Source organism: Mesoplodon bidens, assembly GCF_964165515.1.
Source record: "Mesoplodon bidens genome assembly, chromosome: 9".
Lineage (NCBI taxonomy): Eukaryota > Metazoa > Chordata > Mammalia > Artiodactyla > Ziphiidae > Mesoplodon > Mesoplodon bidens.
The window spans coordinates 56,355,120-56,376,348 of NC_138166.1; the positions used below are offsets into that span (position 1 = coordinate 56,355,120).

Consider the following 21,229-nt stretch of genomic DNA (forward strand, 5'->3'; position numbering starts at 1 on the left):
TCCCTCTATGCCTACTTTCTGGAGAGTTTTTATCATAAATAGGTGTTAAATTTTGTCAAATGCTTTTTCTGCATCTATTGAGATGATCATACGGTTTTTATCCTTCAGTTTGTTAGTATGGTTTATCACATTGATTAATTTGCGTATACTGAAGAATCCTTGCATTCCTGGGATAAACCCCACTTGGTCATGGTGTATGATCCTTTTAAAGTGCTGTTGGATTTTGTTTGCTAGTATTTTGTTGAGGATTTTTGCATCTATGTTCATCAGTGATATTGGCCTGTAGTTTTCTTTCTTTGTGACATCTTTGTCTGGTTTTGGTATCAGGGTGATGATGGCCTCGTAGAATGAGTTTGGGAGTGTTCCTCCCTCTGCTCTATTTTGGAATAGTTTGAGAAGGATAGGTGTTAGCTCTTCTCTAAATGTTTGATAGAATTCTCCCGTGAAGCCATCTGGTCCTGGGCTTTTGTTTGTTGGAAGATTTTTAATCACAGTCTCAATTTCAGTGCTTGTGATTGGTCTGTTTATATTTTCTATTTCTTCCTGGTTCAGTCTCAGAAGGTTGTGTTTCTCTAAGAATTTGTCCATTTCTTCCAGGGTGTCCATTTTATTGGCATATAGTTGCTTGTAGTAATCCCTCATGATCCTTTGTATTTCTTCAGTGTCAGTTGTTACTTCTCCTTTTTCATTTCTAATTCTATTGATTTGTGTCTTCTCCCTTTTTTTCTTGATGAGTCTGGCTAATGGTTTATCAATTTTGTTTATCTTCTCAAAGAACCAGGTTATAGTTTTATTGATCTTTGCTATTGTTTCCTTCATTTCTTTTTCATTTATTTCTGATCTGATCTTCATGATTTCTTTTCTTCTGCTAACTTTGGGGTTTTTTTGTTCTTCTTTCTCTAATTGCTTTAGGTGTAAGGTTAGGTTGTTTATTTGAGAGTTTTCTTGTTTCTTGAGGTAGGATTTTATTGCTTTTAAACTTCCATCTTAGAACTGCTTTTGCTGCATCCCATAGGTTTTGGGTTGTCATGTTTTCATTGTCATTTGTTTCTAGGTATATTTTGATTTCCTTTTTGATTTCTTCAGTGATCTCTTGGTTATTTAGTAGTGTATTGTTTAGCCTCCATGTGTTTGTACGTTTTACAGATTTTTTCCTGTAATTGATAGCTAGTCTCCTAGCGTTGTGGTCAGAAAAGATACTTGATATGATTTCAATTTTCTTAAATTTACTGAGGCTTGATTTGTGACCCAAGATACGATCTATCCTGGAGAATGTTCCATGAGCACTTGAGAAGAAAGTGTATTCTGTTGTTTTTGGATGGAATGTCCTATAAATATCAGTTAAGTCCATCTTGTTTAATGTATCATTTAAAGCTTGTGTTTCCTTATTTATTTTCATTTTGGATGATCTGTCCATTGGTGAAAGTGGGGTGTTAAAGTCCCCTACTATATTGTGTTACTGTCGATTTCCCCTTTAATGGCCGTTAGCATTTACCTTATGTGTTGAGGTGCTCCTATGTTGGGTACAGAAATATTTACAGTTGTTATATCTTATTCTTGTATTGATCCCTTGATCATTATGTAGTGTCCTTCTTTGTCTCTTGTAATTGTCTTAATTTTAAAGTCTATTTTGTCTGATATGAGAATTGCTACTCCAGCTTTCTTTTGATTTCCGTTTGCATGGAATATCTTTTTCCATCCCCTCACTTTCAGTCCATATGTGTCCCTAGGTCTGAATTGGGTCTTTTGTAGACAGCATATATATGGGTCTTGTTTTCTTTTTTTTTTTTTTTTTTTTTTTCTTTTTGCGGTATGCGGGCCTCTCACTGTTGTGGCCTCTCCCGTTGCGGAGCACAGGCTCCAGACGCGCAGGCCCAGAGGCCATGGCTCACGGGCCCAGCCGCTCCGCGGCATATGGGATCCTCCCAGACTGGGGCACGAACCCGTATCCCCTGCATCGGCAGGCGGACTCTCAACCACTGCGCCACCAGGGAGGCCCTGGGTCCTGTTTTCTTATCCATTCAGGCAGTCTATGCCTTTTGGTTGGAGCATTTAATCCATTAACATTTAAGGTAATATCAATATGTATGTTCCTATTACCATTTTCTTAATTGTTTTGGGTTTGTTTTTGTAGGTCTTTTCCTTCTCTTGTGTTTCCTGCCTAGAGAAGTTCCCTTAGCATTTGTTGTCAAGCTGGTTTGGTGGTGCTGAATTCTGTTAGCTTTTGCTTGTCTGTAAAGATTTTAATTTCTCTGTCAAATCTGAATGAGATCCTTGCTGGTTAGAGTAATCTTGATTGTAGGTTTTTCCCTTTCATCACTTTAAATATGTCCTGCCACACCCTTCTGGCTTGCAGAGTTTCTGCTGAAAGATCAGCTGTTAACCTTATGGGGATTCCCTTGTATGTTATTTGTTGCTTTTCCCTTGCTGCTTTTAATATTTTTTCTTTGTATTTAATTTTTGATAGTTTGATTAATATGTGTCTTGGCGTGTTTCTCCTTGGATTTATCCTCTATGGGACTCTCTGTACTTTCTGGACTTGATTGACTATTTCCTTTCCCATATTAAGGAAGGTTTCAGCTATAATCTCTTCAAACATTTTCTCAGTTCCTTTTTTTTCCTCTTCTTCTTCTGGGACCCCAATAATTCGAATGTTGGTGCATTTAATGTTGTCCCAGAGGTCTCTGAGACTGTCCTCAATTCTTTTCATTCTTTTTTCTTTATTCTGCTCTGTGGTAGTTATTTCCACTGTCTTATCTTCCAGGTCACTTATCTGTTCTTCTGCCTCAGTTATTTTGCTATTGATTCCTTCTAGAGAATTTTTAATTTCACTTATTGTATTGTTCATCATTGTTTGTTTTCTCTTTAGTTCTTCTAGGTCCTTGTTAAACGTTTCTTGTATTTTCTCCATTCTATTTCCAAGATTTTGGATCATCTTTACTATCATTACTCTGAATTCTTTTTCAGGTAGACTGCCTATTTCCTCTTCATTTGTTAGGTCTGGTGCGTTTTTTATCTTGCTCCTTCATCTGCTGTGTATTTCTCTGTCTTCTCCTTGTGCTTAACGTACTGTGTTTGGGGTTTCCTTTTCACAGGCTACAGGTTCGTAGTTCCTGTTGTTTTTGGTGTCTGTTCCCAATGGGTAAGGTTTGTTCAGTGGGTTGTGTAGGCTTCCTGGTGGAGGGTAGTAGTGCCTGTGTTCTGGTGGATGAGGCTGGATCTTGTCTTTTTGGTGGGCAGGACCACACCCGGTGGTGTGTTTTGGGGTGTCTGTGAACTTATTATGATTTTAGGCAGCCTCTCTGCTAATGGGTGCGGTTGTATTCCTGTCTTGCTAGTTGTTTGGTGTGGGGTTTCCAACACTGGAGCTTGCTGGTCGTTGAGTGGAGCTGGGTCTTAACGTTGAGATGGAGATCTCTGGGAGTGCTCTCACTGACTGATATTACATGGGGCCGGGAGGTCTCTGGTGGACCAATGCCCTGAACTTGGCTCTCCCACCTCAGAAGCTCAGGCCTGACACCTGGCTGGAGCACCAAGACCCTGTCAGCCACACAGCTCAGAAGAAAAGGGAGAAAAAAGAAAGAAAGAAAGAAAATAATAATAATAAAATAAAATGAAGTTATTAAAATAAAAAATAAAAAAATATTATTAAAATTAAAAAAGTAAAAAGTAAAAAAAAAAGAGAAGAGAGCAACCAAACCAATAAACAAATCTACCAATGATAACGAGCACTAAAAACTATACTAAAAAAAAAAAGAGCAGACAGAACCCTAGGACAAATGGTAAAAGCAAACCTATACAGACAAAATCACACAAAGAAGCATACACATACACACAAAAAGAGAAAAAGAAAAAAAATACATATATATATATAAAAGGAGGAGAGCAACCAAATCAATAAGCAAATCTACCAGTGATAATAAGCTCTAAATACTAAACTAAGATAAACATAAAACCAGAAACAAATTAGATGCAGAAAGCAAACCCCAAGTCTACTGTTTCTCCCAAAGTCCACCACCTCAGTTTTGGGATGATTCATTGTCTATTCAGGTATTCCACAGATGCAGGGTACATCAAGTTGATTGTGGAGATTTAATACGCTGCTCCTGAAGCTGCCCAGAGAAATTTCCCTTTCTCTTCTTTGTTCGCAGCTCTTGGGGTTCAGCTTTTGATTTGGCCCTGCCTCTTCATGTAGGTCATCCTCTGGCATCTGTTCTTTGCTCAGACAGGAGGGGTTTAATGGAGTGGCTGATTAGGGGGCTCTGGCTCACGCAGGCCAGGGTGAGGGAGGGGTACAGAATATGGGGTGAGCCTGCGGTGGCAGAGGCCAGCATGACAGACGTGCTATGTGTTCTCCCAGGGAAGTTGTCCCTGGATCACGGGACCCTGGCAGTGGCAGGCTGCACCGGCTCCCAGGAGGGGAGGGGTGGATAGTGACCTGTACTTGCACACAGGCTTCTTGGTGGCTGCAGTAGCAGCTTTAGCGTCTCGTGCCCATCTCTGGTGTCTGCGCTGATAGCAGCAGCTCGTGCCCGTCTCTGGAGCTCCTCTAGGCGGTGCTCTGAATCCCCTCTCCTCACACACCCCGAAACAATGGTCTCTTGCCTCTGAGGCAGTTCCAGAGTTTTTCCAGGACTCCCTCCCGGCTAGCTGTGGCACACTAGCCCCCTTCAGGCTGTGTTCACTCAGCCAACCCCAGTCCTCTCCCTGGGATCTGACCTCCTAAGCCCGAGCCTCAGCTCCCAGCCCCCGCCTGCCCCAGTGGGTGAGCAGATAAGCCTCTCAGGCTGATGAGTGCTGGTTGGTACTGATCCTCTGTGCGGGAATCTCTCCACTTTGCCCTCCGCACCCCTGTTGCTGCGCTCTCCTCCGTGGCTCCGAAGCTTCCCCCCTCCGCCACCCGCAGTCTCTGCCCGAGAAAGGGCTTCCTAGTTTGTGAAAACCGTTCCTCCTTCACGGCTCCATCCCAGAGGTGCAGGTCCTGTCCCTATTCTTTTGTCTCTGTTTATTCTTTTTTCTTTTGCCCTACCCAGGTACGTGGGGGAGTTTCTTGCCTTTGGGGAGATCTGAGGTCTTTGCCAGCGTTCAGTAGGTGTTCTGTAGGAGTTGTTCCACGTGTAGATGTATTTCTGATGTATTTGTGGGGAGGAAGGTGATCTCCATGTCTTACTCCTCCACCATCTTTAAGGTCCCCCCCCCATCTAGTTGAATTTTATTTGACATCATTATCTCCCATCCTTTTGGTAGAAAGATGTTTGTTTACCCATCTCATAGCTTGGATAGAAAGGCAGATACAGACAAATTTAAAAAGCCCAGGGAATTCCCTGGCGGTCCAGTGGTTAGGATTCTGCACTTCCACTGCAGGGGGCCCGGGTTCAATCCCTAGATAGGGAACCTAAGATACCTCAAGCCGCCTGTGGTGCGGCCACAGAAATAAAAATAAATAAATAGTCTAAGAAACGTACACAAATGAAGTATTATTGGTTAAAATATAATAGTGTTGTCAAAAAGTTGAACTCGAATCTTATCAAGCTTCTAGATTTAGCTAATAATTTATAGGAAATTCAGGGTAAAACATCCTGATATCTCTATTTAATTGGAGAGAGAGAAACAGGAGAGAAAGAGAGAAAGAGCCTGAGATTTAAAGACTGAAAGAGACTTAAAAGAAATAGCAACCATGTAATTGCCATGTACAGACCTTACTTGAATTCTGATTTGAACAAAAACTTATTGCATCTCATTGAGGTGAATATTCAGTAACTTTTACTTTCATGTTTAATAATTTAAATCAAAGTTTATAATAGATTTTCATTTGTTAAATATCAATAGTAGAATTTTTAATATAGAGCATTAAAGGCACAATAAATTAAAATATTTATTTCAAATCATATACATGTTTTTGGTGCAAAGAAGTAAAATAAAATGTTCAATAACTAGACTTTTAAGCAGAAAAATAATTCCATTAGGATGAAATTATGGAGGGAGAGTAGAAAATAAATAATGCATTTATGGAAATAAAGAAATGTAACATTTCAAGAGTTTCCATATTTTGAAAAAATGGTAAGATAGGTATCAAATTGCTGTGGGACCTAGATTCTGTGGATACATTTAAAATGGTTTTATTTTGTAATGTCAGTATTTAAAACAAGCTGGAAATTATATTCTTTGTAACTGTTGCAACTTGTGATGAAAAAATTTAGACGCCAACCTAAAAGTGTGATAAGGGTACATAGTCTCGAAATTCTTTGGGGGGAAACACAAGCAAAGGAATTTGAAAACCTCTGTCAAATTCACCATGCCTCAATATTTTTTAACACAAATCCCTTTTCTTGCACAATACTTATCCATAGTCTTCAGCATGCATTTCAGAAAACAAAAATTTAGATATGCTTGAAAATCTTGATTGGTGCACTATAGTACCAGGAGGTGTGTGCTCTCATCATCATTCATTCATTCATCTATTCACTCACTTAATAAACATTAATTGAGAGGGTACTAGGTTCAAAAACCTGGGCCAGGCCCTCAGGAAATACCCACTCAAATCACATACAATGATTAAATCCTTTAAGTAAATCCTTTCATTATAGGGCCTATAACAATGATCAAATTCTTAAGCTCTGGCCTTGGTTGACACTCTGCTGGATGAAAATAATAAGGTTCGTGCAGTATTCTCCTGAAAACAGCACAAGCATGTAAGAATAAAAAAGAGTATTTCAGAAGTCAGGTCATTGTTCCAAAACAATGAGAATTCTATTCTTAATTGAAATGGCTTCTTGGTTCTCTTGCAGGACCCCTGAAAAGAACTAGAAGCCAAGTCGTAAGATTTATATCAGAGAACACATCTTTATTATAGGTGGGAAAAAAAAAACCAAACTCAAGTAAGACAGGCTAGGAAGTGAAGGCAGTATTCTGGATCTGTCACTCTGTGCCCCTAGACTTTGCAGATGTTCGGAAGATTGTGTGTACATGGAGTTCTGGTCCAGAGATGGTTTACCTGCCGCAGTGTGACCAGCTCTGTCGGACAGAGTCAGCTATATTTCTGGGGACTTAGAAGATGACATTAATATTGCCCATATTTATCACGGAGAGGAGGCACAGGTGCAAGCTGCAATCCTGAGACCTGTGGGTTCAGTCATGAGTGTGTGCTGCTTTCTGATGTATATGTTAAATTAAACCCAGCAAGCTTTTTTTAGGGAATTCTTTATTCTCTGTTATGTATTTATATCAACCTGCCTTCCTTAACTTACACACACTCATTCACACATTCTTACACACTTCGGTGTGATTCCTGTACAAACGATCTCTTCTTTGACTGTTCAGAGAAAAATCCCTTTTGACAGGTACGGGGGGTGGGGGATGTTTTTCTTATTTGAAAAACACAGGAGGTCTAACTGTCCTGGGGGTAGTTTTGCAGGATGCAATCTGCAACCTAGTTTTTTGTTTGTGTTTTGTTTTATTTTTAGCAATCAGAGAGCAGACTTCTGCCTTTATTCAGTGATTACTTAAAACCTCAAGAAGAGATCTAGTCCACTGTTCTCAGAGGCTGATTGTAGGCATCATAAAACCCAAGGATTTCTTCCTGTCATCTTCGTTTACCCACTCATTCAACAAATATTTAATGACCACTATAGCATGCAAAGCTCTGGGCCAAGCATTAGGCAGAATAATCTGTGTTTCATAGATTCTAAGACATGCATTTTTCAACACTTAATGTCTCTGAATTCAGGATGTTTCCATGGCATTGGCTTTTTCTTTCTTAGTGGTACCAAAAACAACTCCATGTCTTACAACCAATGGCCTTTTAGATTTGATGGAATACCACATTGTCCATGACCTGTCTGCTTTCACCAAAAGAAGGAATATGCAAAATAAGAGGAGTCAAAACTCACAAATCAGAAAGCTTTTCACTTATCATCAGCTTTTGGAGCAAAAGAAGAGGTCTTGGAGCTTGTGTGATTTGAAGATGATCTGCATGTTTCATTAATTCAAGCTGTCCTTGGCCTTAGAAACATATCATAACTAAGTATGGATTATCTATTGTTATTCTATAGTTTTTAAATTCACAGGTGACTTTTTTTTTATTATTGTAGAGTGTGTGTGTGTGTGTATGTGTGTAGTGCCTTCTACCAAAAAACTCATTTGGAAATTGATTTTTGATCCATTGTTGAAGCCATAATTTGAGGAGACTGTTTCTTAGGATATATTATCTATAATATGTCAGTAGAAACTAGTTAGAAATATTTTTAATTGAGCAAAAGAAACGTTTTTCAGTTCCTTTATTCATCCAAACATTTTAGTGTCTGACCCATCCCTAAGGTGGGTCAGACACTAAAAAGTGCTGTTAGAGGGTAGAAACAATGGGATGTTATTTTTGCCTTCAAGAGACTTACAGTCTAAACAGAGAGAGGAAAACCTGTAAACCACGAATGCTCACATAAGAAAGAATGAAATGAATCCTCTAACCAAGACCCAGTGATGTCTACATGCGGTCCGCATCCCTTCACAGTGTTACATTGACCTTTAAATATAACAGAATGAAGGCTGTTCTCCCCCTTCCCCTGAAACATGACTGTTTCAGGAAAAAAGACCCCCGGGGGTGGGAGAGCTCAGAACAGTGTCCCAAAGTAGCCCTTCCATTGTTGATTTAAAGAGATAACTGCCATCCACTGGGGGATAGCAAGGACTACATATTTGGAAAGCTTCACAGTCAGCCGAAATTTCCAGGCCTATATAATTGCTATCACTAGTTTCTACCCAAAGATAGGACCTACCATCAATGTGTTTACCCCATTCTAATTCCATGATGGCACTATCCTTTTTCTTCCCTACTCAGCTCCTCCTTGACTCCTCTCAACACTTTCAATTGCCTTCAAAGTCCTTCATCTTCAATCTCCTCATAAAACATTCCCCCCTCCTTTTTTTGGAACTAGAAGCTCTTCAAGGGCAGAAACCAAGGCCATGTTGACACAGAGTAGACTCCAAAAATAAACTTTACTGTAGCATGGAAGAAGGAAAGGAAGAGAAAGAAAGGAAGATAGCTTATCTTCTTGAATTTGTGAGTTTAATAAACTGTAGGAAATTGGGGGGCCATCACAAGAAGGAAATTGTATCTTAGAGTGCTGAGAAAATTCAACTCTGGGTTTTCCCTCCAGGAAGTATCATCTGAGAGCAGTGAATCTCACCCTAACCTTTGCCCCAGCACATATGACAGCTGATGGTCACATGAATGACAGATGGCTGGGGGCTTAGTCAATTTACCTGAAATTCTCAGGGCATTGACTTGCAAACTACCTTTCTCTCCTACCTGGTATGCAGGTGATTAGAAGTGAAGTTATTAAAGAGATAATATCAAATTCACTCTAATTTACGGGGCGGGGGAAGCAGATCACTTGCACATTTTGCCAGTTTATTTGTAGTAACAGACTTCTTGAGACAAACCAGCTATGGATGCCCCGTCACCACCAGCAGCTCCCACCCCACACGCCTTCCACCAGTTTGCCTGCCTCCACCCTCAATTCAGACCTAGAAGTCAGAGTCTACAGTAACAGGAACTCTGCCCTCAGCCGGTTCCCAAAAAGGCGCTGCTTTCCTCTTTTAACTCATAAAATACCCATAAGACCTGTAAACAAAAGCAAAAGTAGAAATATTACCAATTTAAGAAGAAAATCACCCATTCTAAATATGTTCGTCTTATTGAGAAACAAAGCACACAAACAAAAACCTTTATTTCTAGTGTGCCCAGGTTTATGATGTTTAATTTTTAGACCATCAAATTCCAAAGGTTGAGACTTTAATAAAGGGTAAAATGGACTGGCCCATCGCCCTTCTCCCAGTGATGTGGAGGTGACCATGTTACAATATAATTTTCCCATCCTTCCCACCCAAGAGATCCGTTACCCACATGCCATACATTGGTGGTCACTAGATAGGGGTGCCAAATTTAGCAAATAAAAATACATGATACATGGCTAAATTTGAATTTCAGTTAAACAACAAGTAATTTTTTAGTATGTGAATGTCGTATGTAATATTTGGAACATATATGTGCTAAAAATTGTTTCTCTGGATTTCAAATTGAATTGGGTGTTTGTATTTTGTCTGGCTTGCTTAGGACTCACCAAACACTTTTATATCCACTGTTTCTTCCGGTCAAAGGAATTTGAAGTAATAAGTACCTAATAATGGTAGCAGTTCAAGTATTGGGCAGTCTGTCAAAGGAGAAGTATTTGGGGATTTCTTAGCATTTCAGAAATCACAATACAGGGAAAGGTCCAACTTACTTGTGAGAAAGGAGACCGGTCATAGTTATAAGGGAGGGAAGGAAGACAGCCATCAACAAAGTAAAAGATCCGGAGATCAACTGGGTGGTTTGTGACCACCTGGAGGGGTGGGATGGGGAGGGTGGGAGGGAGGGAGATGCAAGAGGGAAGAGATATGGGAACATATGTATATGTATAACTGTTTCACTTTATTATAAAGCAGAAACTAACACACCATTTTAAAGCAATTATACTCCAATAAAGATGTTAAAAAAAGAAAAGATCCAAGGGGAGATATATATATTTTTCAGATTATTTTCCATTATAGGTTATTACAAGACACTGAATATTGCTCCCTATGTTATACAGTAAATCCTTGTTGCTTATCTGTTTTATATATAGTATAACTGAATCATTTTGCTGTGCACCTGAAACTAGCACAGTATTGTAAATTGACCCTACTTCAATAAAAAATAAATTATAAAAACATCCAAGGGGAATGGAGCATCTGCTGGGGACCACAGCAGGCACAATGTGCCGGGCTCCCCAGTGCCACCCCAGGGACAGCCAAATCTGTGCAGTCCTGTTGCCTCCCTCCTGGGCCTCCATAGAAAGTGGAGAATGAGGCCCAGTTCAGTGCTTTAGAAGCCATAATATTCTGACAGAGGAGCCCAACTGATGTTCAGCTTCCTTCCTTTGCATCTCAGCCCCGGACTTTCACACAGTTCTCATAAAGGCGAGACAAATATTTACAGATAGAAAATGGTAATAGGGGCCTTGATAAGCTCAAAGAAACAGTCAAATCTGTGTGTGGATCATTTAATCACAGTATCTGGAATATATAAACATGGCACATATTATATCCCCCCTTTTTTCGTGGCCTCAAAATTTGATCCAAGTCTGGGAGTTTAAAAGTCCCATTTTGTGTAATCAGGTTCTGGTTGAACATGATTGCTGAATTATTTTAAATTGAAGACACATGTCTGGAGCCTGAGCTGTATGTATTATTTCAGGATGGTGTCCATTAGGTCTTATCCACAGGGGCTATCTTCAACTTTTGCCACATTCAATGCATTCTTTATACATCAGTATTTGCAAAACGGTGAATCATATATAAGGGAAAATTGGAGGGAATATGGTACTCGTTAAAGGGTGATTTTTTTGAAATTATCTTGAATGCATTATTCAGACCTGTTCCCAGTCTCCCCTGGTAAGGGTCCCAGTGCTGGTTGGAAATTTTCTGGGGAAAAAAAAGAATATTTTAAAGACAATAACAGTGCATAAATAAATAAAACCCTGTAGTTGTGCAAGACCCTTCTGCAAAGTTACGGCTTTGAAAACTTTACAACTGAATCAACATTTACTTTAACTCCTTGTCAGCCCTAAACACTTTTAAGTGTCTTAATTGCAGATTTAATTGTTGCCACTGCCATGGGCTTTTCCCTTTGAATGCATTTTTCCCTGAACTGAGCCTTTTGTCAGACTTCACCTCACAAGGGCAGCCAGTTGATTTTGTAAATTGTTGCATCATGTCAAGGGCGCCTATCCTGATTTGAAGGTGGCTGATTCTCCATGAGTGGTGGTTGGGTTTGGGGAAATCCTAATGCTGCATCAGTCCAGGGACCCAACCACACCAGACATCACTCTACTCCAAAGACGTCCTCCATGCTAAGAGCTGGGACATCTGTTGCATGCTTGTTTGTTTTAACAGCTTTATTGATGTATAATTTCCATACCATAAAATTCACTCATTTGAAGTATACAATTCAATGATTTCAGTAAATTTGTGGAGTTGTGCAACTATCACCACAACCTCCTTTGAAAATAATCCCATCATCCCAGAAGAAACTCTGTGACCACTTGCAGTCACTCCCCATTCCCACTTCCAGCCCTTAGTAATCACACATCTACTTTCTCTTTCTATGGATTTGCCCTTTCTGGACATTTCATATAAATGGAATTATACAATAGGCGATCTTTTCTTATCTGGCTTCTCTCACTTGGTATAAACTTTTTGAGGTTCATCCATATCTCAGCATGGATCAGTGCTTTGTTTTTATTGCTGACTAGTATTCCATTGTATAGATATACCACATTTTGTTCACCCAGTCATCAGTTGACAGACATTCATTAGGTTGCTTCCACTTTGAGGCTACTATGAAAAATGTAGCTGTAAATATTCGTTTGCAAACAGGCATTTTTGAATGAATTTGATGTAGGATTGTTAATGCCATTCATCGTAAAATGTAAGTTGGATTTACTTTTACTTTTTTAAGAAGTTATCCATGGTTTTGTTAAAGCTGTCTATTGAAACATTCCAGAATGAAGTAGGCTTCTGAGTGCTTCAAGAAATAATATTTATCAGAGTGAGAACTGTAGTGATTCCAAGACATAAAGTAGTTAAGAATAAAGGAAGGGAACACTTGGAAATTTCAAGACTACAAATGACCTTCAGAACAGCCTCAGCTCCTTCTGTGCCAGTCCAGACCTGGAGTTTAAGAGCTCAGACCCACTCATGCCGCCACACAGCCCTTCCTCCTGGCAGCCTCAGCACATGCTACCTGATTTTGGAAAGTCCTGCTGACTTAAATAACATGGAGGCTACTCAGAGAGAAGTCAAGTTGGAAGTGGCAGGGAGGTGAACAGGTCATAACACGGGAACATAGTTGTCAGGCTGTGTTTATTTCATGCCTTCTAAGCCTCCTGCGACTGATGGAGATGCTGGCAATTCTGTCATTGGGGAGTGAGGGTTAAACATGGTAGGGAAGCAGCTGTATCAAAAAGTGCCCTTGCACGCTGGCCCCAAATCACCCACCTCGAGCTGTGAAAAACCCATGTCATGAGAAATCCTTTCCCCAGGAATTGTCACAGAAAGCAGGCATACAAAAAGCACCATGGTTTACAAACTGTGATACTGATCAAAGGTAAAGCCAGCATTCTCGTCCTGGCTTTTCACTAACACTCTTTGTGGCCTTCGCCAGGTCACTAACCTCTGCGGGCCTTGGTTTCCTCGTTGTGAAGTGTCGGGATTGGATATCATGATTCTGGCCTAAGGTTTTTTCTACATGCAATACTCTATTTCTCTGATGACTTTGAAAAGTTATACTTCTGAAACTCGCATTTAAAAGTTAAACCAATATCATCATCCTGTTAGCAGTCAACTTACTGATGGCAAGAGGCACGACCCAGAACACCAACTAGTGAATAATTGGCATTTGGAACACAATTTTTTAAAATGCCACACAGCGTCCCTGTGGCACGCCAACCATATTTTTGCAGATAGGAAAATTGTTGTTGATTTTTCTACAAATTCTCTTGCAAGTCATTTAGCTTCTTTGTGACAGAGTTGGGAATTGAACCAGCATTTTAGGGCTTCCAGACCTTTATTGTATCAATTACTCCAGATTGCCTGGGAGCAAAGAAAATAATCATTCAAGAGTTTGTGTAAAATAATCCACCGTTAAAAAAATCTCTGACTCACTGGCCAAAAAAAGCCATTTTTTCCTGTTTTTGCTTTATGGTTCATGTTCTCATTGGAATGGTGAGATCTTCCTGGAGAAAGAGGTTGGAGGATGGTTACAGCTTGACAATAGGGTGTGAGGCTTTATTCTCCCAAGAATAAAGAATGCCCCCTGCTGAGAAGAATACCAGCATATCTTCTACTCCCTTTCCCTTGGATGCCTATGTTTTCTCTCTTGCCTGTGGAGCAATCTGACATCTCTTGCCCAGTCTCTGAGACACAAAGGCAGCTCCTGAAGGCTTAACACTGCTTTCATTAGGACTTTCAATGCATGTCTTCATGAAAGGCAGCAGTCTCTGTCCACTTCCCCATGGCAAGGACCAGCCATGGGGTTCTCAGTGATGCCTGCTCCTTTCAACTTATGCAGAGCATTCCAGAGCCCTGGCATTTTGACTGTTCTCCAAAGTCAGTGACCAGCCTGGTAGTGAAAGAAATCTGGGGACAGATGGTATGAAGTTGAAATCACATCATCCCTACTCTCTCCCAAATGCTGGCCTGTTGTTTTGGCAAATCTCCACAAAGCTCCGTGGCATTCATGCTGGTCTGATGGAGGTCTGCATCTTAAACATTAATGCCTGAACATCAGGGCTGATGGCAAGGTGGCACATTAAAGAGGAAATTGCATTAATGTCATGTGGTCCCTTCCTGACAATCAGAACCCCATGTAAACTTGAAGAAGTCCACGTGCCACCAGACAAACGAAGAGGTCTCTTTTCACTTATAGACCCATCTGTTGTTGAAAAATAACCTGATATTAGTGAGAAGCCATTCCATGTTTGAAAGGGAGCTCATTCCTTGAGACAAAAATGGCTGCAAAGGTTCTTTCTGATGTTCATCTTTGAATTTAGCTGAAAGGTACTCTTGCAAAGCCATCTGAAGCAAGTGTGGAGCATCATGGAAGGATATGGACATTCTCCCTTGATTTGCTGTGCCTGACAACCCTTTGCTTCACCTCTTCCATTTGTAAAACAGAAATGGTTAGTGTCCAATTACAAACCAAACATTAACAGCCCAGGTGACTTCTCATGCACCTCTGAAGACACTGAGTAGGGAGTAGAAGGAAGTGACAGGAGGAGGAAGGGCCCCGTGGTGTACCCTGGAGGGATGGCAAAGATTCACAGCTCAATCTAGGTGATGCTGGCTCTACTTCTTCCAATCAACAACTTTCAGAAATGCCACCAACAACGTAGGGAGCAATCAAGATGCTTTGGTTGGTACCAACTCCTGGCCTGATGGTGTGAGTTTATTTTCATAGTGAAGAATTATATTTCCTCCTCTCTTAAATATTTCTAAATGGTGTGACTATTGTATAAGTCTAAAAAGGCAAAACTACTTTAAATTCTTCAAGCAAAGGATTTTTAAGACTACACAAAATGGGGAAATTCCCTGGCAGTCAAGTGGTTAGGACTCTGTGCTTTCGCTGTGGAGGGTACAGGTTCAGTCCTTGGTTGGGGAATTAAAATCCCACAGGCCATGCAGTGCGGCCAAAAAAAAAAAAAAAACCACTGACAAGAATACACAAAATGGCATGTTACATTCCTCCAAGCTCTTACCAAAAAAAGCAAATACAATTTATTAAAAGATGTATGTCGTACTCTATCCCATTGTCATTCCGAAAGGAGGGAGAAAAGCAGGGAATTTGAGGTTTGATAGTTTGTCTTTAAAAATTCCTACTCTGCTTATTATTGGATGATTAAAAAGTCTGAGCATCAGTATTTTTATTTAGAAAAATCAGCATAATAACAATACTATCATCATCATTATTATTATAGCAACTTTAAAGGATTATTGTGAAAATGAAATGTTACATACTTTTACAATTGGAAAGCCCTAATTGAAAGTTAGTTATTACTATCTATAGAGAAGAAAAGAGTAAATTCATCAACCCATCTGGCAAAAGGTTTGTCTTTTGTACAGGTTGTTGCTAGAGTGGGATGCAGGGAAAAATTCTGAAAATACCAAGATGAGAAGTGACCTAGTTTGAATAACTTCCTTATCTGCAGTTCTCTCTTTCCGATTATGTCTCCCAAACTTCCTCACATCTTGAGCATAATCCTATGTGCTTCATAAACAGGGAGATATTGCTGTCAAAAACTCAAAATTGTGTCAGAGAAAATCCTCTTGCCATCTCATATCTCTTCCAACGCCATTTCCTTGGAGCTCACGCACATTTTCCTGGCAAGATGTGCATTATGCAGAGGTTGCTTTGCGATTTCCTTCAACTTCTGCTCACCTGCAGGTTAAACTGTGCCTTTATTTCAGGATATAGGAGAAGCTTTGAAGAATGAAAAATTGGAATCAATTGTGGATAAACTTCTGGAATTAGGCTTTGACATATCATCTCCGTCACGGTTGATTGTAAATGATTCATCACTTTCTCACTCATATTATTGTTAAAAATACTGGAGTCCTGAGTTTCTAAATTAATAAAACCCCTTATAGACAGCACAATATTCCTTAATAACTTATTCCAGACATATATCCATTGTATGAACATATATTGGATGACATTATTAAATGGATCACAGTACTGCATTACTACCCATAGAGTCAGAATTATCTATGCCTCTGTAAATCAAGAGTACTGTGAGGTTTTCTTTGGCTAATTCAGAGGGAGGAGGTTAAAAAAAAAACTGGGATAGGAGACAAGAAGGTATAATACTCAAAAGAAAGACAGCTTTAGATTTGGAGAAAAGCAGCCTGTTATTTAAAGAACTGTGTCTCCTTAACATCATACACTGCCAAAACTATGAAAATTATAGTTTTGGGATTGAATTGGGCATCATATGGACAAAACAATTAGATGTTCTTTAAAATCTTCATTTTCATCTTGATGTTATAGAGGTAAGCAGTTAGCCTTAGCAATCCTGCAAGCTAAGAATTCTGAACCTTTTCTGAAGGGAGATAGTCAAGAATACTTCTGAAATTCTGATAAAGATTCCTCTTCCAAGACGATAAATACAAAATTTTGCTCAACAATTCCAGACATTTCATGGATTGTCTGGACTCCATATTACAAGTATCTGAAGTACTTCTGTACCTTCTGAATTTACCCCTTTCTTAGCTATTTTTCACATGAATAATGGACATATTAACAATGGAGAATCTCCTGACATAGGAAGCCATATGTCCTAAATAGTATGTGATATTATTTATGTGATTAATAGTATTGATAAATAATATAGTTACATATGATAAATAGTAACTTTTTGTTTCCAAAAATATTCAGTCCTGAATAGACAGTAGATGATAGAGACATCATCCTTTTATTAATCTTTCAAATATTGTCAAGTTAAAAATAAAACTATTTTCTGGAAAAAATTCCCCAACTCTTTGCTTTCCAGAAAGAATCTGTATCTTTACATCTGTCTGTTTATTTAACTGTCAATCATCACTGCAACAAACTCTTTCTTAGAGAAGAAACAAGTAAAATCAACCTGAGAGAAAATACCAATTAGAAAAATCCTGGATAAAGAAAGAGCCAAAGAATATAGTAACTCCTTTTTTTTTTTTTGACTTATTTTACTTGTTATTTTATTTTTTTAACATCTTTATTGGAGCATAGTTCCTTTACAATGGTGTGTTAGTTTCTGCTTTATAACAAAGTGAATCATATATATATATACATATATCCCCATATCTCCTCCTTCTTGCTGTTTATGGAAAATGGGTCAGGAGTAAAGCTCTTCCATAAGAAACAAATTTTCCATGCAGATGAAACCTTGGTTTTATTTTTAGAGTACAGTATTCTATTATTTTTGAATAATGATGGAAGATTTAATATGCCATTGTTTCTTCCCCATTTTATTGAGAATTAAGATACACCATGACTCTTTAATAAGATACATTAAAACACATAAAGATATTTCAAATTTTATCAACAGTTTTTATTTAATTAAATCAACTTTTTTGAAATAATGTTATCTTAATCAGAAACAAATAGTTGCATAAATTCATACTCTTCTTTGTTAACAATTTTCAAAATTTTTTCTTAATATAAAAAATCAAAAGCAACTTACAGTCAAACTTCAAAAATTAATTTCAAACAACTGAAAATTGTAAAAAGGCATATATTTTGTTCTCTTTGATAACATCACCAAGTAAATTATGATATTAAAATACCTAGGTCAAGGGCTTTACTTATGCCACAAAGCCTCCTCCTGTTATGTCCCAAAGAACCAAAAAAGAAAATAATTACATATGGGCAGATTATATACGTGAGAATATTGTATACTTGTACTTTAAAAGGAGTCTCCAAGGTGGCTGCTTTACATAAGAAAATAGCCCACAAAACATAAAATTTATGTGGACGGTTCTGTGTTTTTGTAGAGTAAATGTTTTATTTTCAGAATTACAGATGTAGAAAATCATATGTCCCGGCTAGTGAAAGACCAGTAAACTTTCACATGTTTTGTAAAAACTTAAATGCTGGAGACCAATACTCACAAAATTTAATGATCTTTCAGCTAATGTCTTTAAAAAAATAATAAGGAAAAGAAACAAAACATATACAACTTAAGTGTAGTATTTCCAAATTCTTAAAAAAGGAGAGTGCATAAAATCACCTGTTGTACATTTTTAGTTTGCTTATATTTGTTAAAATTCATTCTTTTCACAGGAATAAATGGAAATATGAAAGAAATACTGATGTGCCTGGCCCATCTTGTCACACATTGTTTGGAAGGAAGCCAGTTCAGTTTGGGAAATGACAACAAGGTAAAATAAGAATGGGACTGTTTTTTTTTTAACATTTATAAAACAAAAAAGAAAAAAAACGGGGGGGGTGGGCAACAAAAATCAGTAACAACCCACTTTCTTTTAAATATGTTTTACCATTAAAATTGAGGACTTTGTGCAACTGAGTCCTTGATCAGTATCCACAGTGTATACCTTACAAATGAGTTACATCCTAGGTTTCTCTTTCATTATTTGGAACTCAGCACATCTTCTCTTAGAATCAAATATTCCACTGGGTGGGAGGATTCCCTGGCTGGCTCACAAAATTCACAATAACCCACAATTTAGCTTGCTTTATGTGAGTAGTGTTTAAATGGCAATCAGGCATCATGTAAAATACTTTCTATAGAAAAATGCATTCTCTATCCCATCTCAGGCTTTCAGAAGTACTTCTACCACTGGGACCATAGGTGTAGCTGGGGGATGAAGGGAGGAGGAAAGGACAGGGTAGTTAATTATGACCACCATGAACTCCTAAATTCCCTAGTATTGTTTAAAAAGATAACATCATAACTCTCACACAAATATACAATGAACTCGTGTCAAAGATTTTGTTAACTCATTAATTAGTGAGCCAACAAGTAGGATGTTACCATAGGGTCAAAGAATTCAAGGAACCACACATATATGGACCACAGGGAATGCTGAGATGAATTTACACAGAAATGCAAAAGGCTCTATCCATATGGCAGTGGTCAATTACATTCCACCAGACCCAATTATTTTGCTTTCTTACAGATAAGAATCATTTTCATTATTATCAGTTTTCTACAACTTTCAGAATTATAAAGAAGTTTAAAAACAGTGAAAAGGGATATGACCACAAGAATGCATTAGATAGGACATGCAGTAACTTCTCTTTTATCTGTTTAAAGTGTTTCACAATTTTTCCCAACAATACTATAACAGTAGTCCTTTCAAGATTGACATATCCTGATATTATGGACTGGGGAGGAAATACTAAATTCCAGATAGCAATTCCCACACTATCTGTTAATAAAGTCTATACCAGGGCTGTCCAAAAGAAATATAATGCAAGCCACAAATGTAGCCATATATGGCATTTTTAATTTTCTGGAAACCACCAGGGGGTGGTTTCCAGGGGGGTGGCCACCCTGTACCACATTTTAAAAAATCAAGTACAATTAATTTTAATAAAATATTTAAACAAACATATGCAAAATATCATTTCAACATGTAACCATATGAAAGAATTATTAATAAGGTATTATATATATATATTTTTCATTCTAAGTTTTCAAAAGCCAATGTATGTTTTGCACTCACAGCATATCTTAATCCAGACTAGCCTCATTTCAGACGCTTTACTAGCCATATGTGGCCCATGGCTACCAGACAGGACAGGGCTATATAAATCAAACATTCGCGAGCTAGCTAAGTTTTGCATTTCTTGACATATTAATTAAAATATTTAGGTCTGTCCCAGCCCTTCCATGCCCATACCGTTACTTTCAAGGTAGCCAGATTGCCAGATTTCCTCAGGTGGGAATGAGGCATGATCAGTGCCCAAGGAAATGTTTGTCTAGTGTGGCCCCATGAATTTTCTCATTAGCAGTCTACACCATTGTCTTTTCCCAGGGAGACCATACATACCCCTGTGATGTGAGAGAGAGAGCGATGAGCACACAGGGACGTGGTGGGAACCATGATAATCAACATAATATTGCTTTGCCTGTCACCTGAGTATGACAGCACCCATCAAAACATTAACTTTTTCATTTTCATATCACCCTTGTGAGGTAAAGAAAGGAGGGACATTTCTCATAATCCCTCTTTCACTGCAGAAAGACAAGAGAAATCTTTCTTCTTAGGAAGGGAGTAACTAAGGTGTATCCACTCAGCCTCTTGTGTATTGCACGGGCCTCAACTGGGCACAAATAGATCCAATTCAGAGTCCTGCCTCTAGGAGGGAGAAAGGACCCTCTCCACAGCAAGGCCGCCAGAGCATCCTGCTGGATACAGCAAAACATCACCAGTGTCAGGCAGGGGCTGAGGAAGAGGGAAATAGAAGAGAACCCAGCTCCACTGCTGAGCCAAAGCAGGAAGGGCGCTGGGAACCTCCCACTTTAAACCAGCATGCTCAGAATCTCTATATATTTATTTGCTTCTCTTTGTGGGCTCACCTCCCTGCAGGGATTTCTGAGAAAAGGATGAAAGTCCCAGGGTCAGACAACCCACTAGGATCCCTGATAAAAAATTTATTTCACATAATTCTGGAGTGACACTTATTATATCTGGTGTTTTATATAATCTGAACTAGGAGAATAAACCATAGGAGAGAGAGAGAGAGAGAGAGAGAGAGAGTGTGTGTGTGTGTGTAAGAGAGAGAGAAAATAGCTAAAGGCTGCCCTAAGATCCAACATCTTTCTTTCCTCCTCATTTTCTTAGGACCCCAGGGACTAAAATCAGTGTTCCAGGGACTAGTAGCCCCAAAATAGCCTTTCACACCCCTCCCCTCATCCCCTTCTTGAATTTTCAAAAGAATATACAAGCCATCCTGCTCCCCACCCATTCAGTCAACTGTTTTGACTTCTGGTGGCCGCCATTTGCAATCGTCACTTCATATGCATGAATGGCACTTTTACACCTGGGCGACAGTCATCCCATTCAACTGGCAAGTGTTCATCTGTATTTAACATTAGCTGCTCAATAATAACCTATTGAAGGACTAGGCCTGTTAATGTTTGTATAA

The 21,229-nt window shown here is 38.9% G+C and overlaps 1 long non-coding RNA gene across 1 annotated transcript in view; it reads left to right on the forward strand.

Annotated features, from left to right (window-relative positions):
* The first annotated feature begins 1,772 nt into the window (after positions 1 to 1,772).
* LOC308622629 overlaps positions 1,773 to 21,229 on the forward strand; it is a 389,291-nt gene continuing 369,834 nt past the window's right edge. The window contains exon 1 of the long non-coding RNA XR_014016662.1: positions 1,773 to 1,810. This is a non-coding gene — a long non-coding RNA (uncharacterized lncRNA). The remainder of the gene's footprint in view (positions 1,811 to 21,229) is intronic.